Source organism: Ursus maritimus (assembly GCF_017311325.1).
Source record: "Ursus maritimus isolate PB19 chromosome X unlocalized genomic scaffold, ASM1731132v1 scaffold_X1, whole genome shotgun sequence".
NCBI classification, from domain to species: Eukaryota; Metazoa; Chordata; class Mammalia; order Carnivora; family Ursidae; genus Ursus; species Ursus maritimus.
Window position 1 is genome coordinate 101,699,913 of NW_024423319.1, and position 290 is coordinate 101,700,202.

Here is a 290-nt window from a genome sequence, read left to right on the forward strand (position 1 = left end):
TTTTTTTATGCTTTTATCCGGTTAATTTTTTTGTTCAAAAATCAAACATTTATTTAATTTAAATTATTTTTCTCGGGGCACCTGGGTGGCTTATTTGGTTAAGCATTTGCCTTTGGCTCAGGTCATGATCCCAGGGTCCTGGGGTTGAGCCCCGCATCTGGCTCCCTGCTCAGCAGAGAGCCTGCTTCTTCCTCTCCCTCTGCCTGCTGCTCTGCCTACTTGTGCTCTCTTATCTCTCTGTCAAGTAAGTAAATAAAATCTTTAAAAAACTAAATAAATAATTTTTCTCT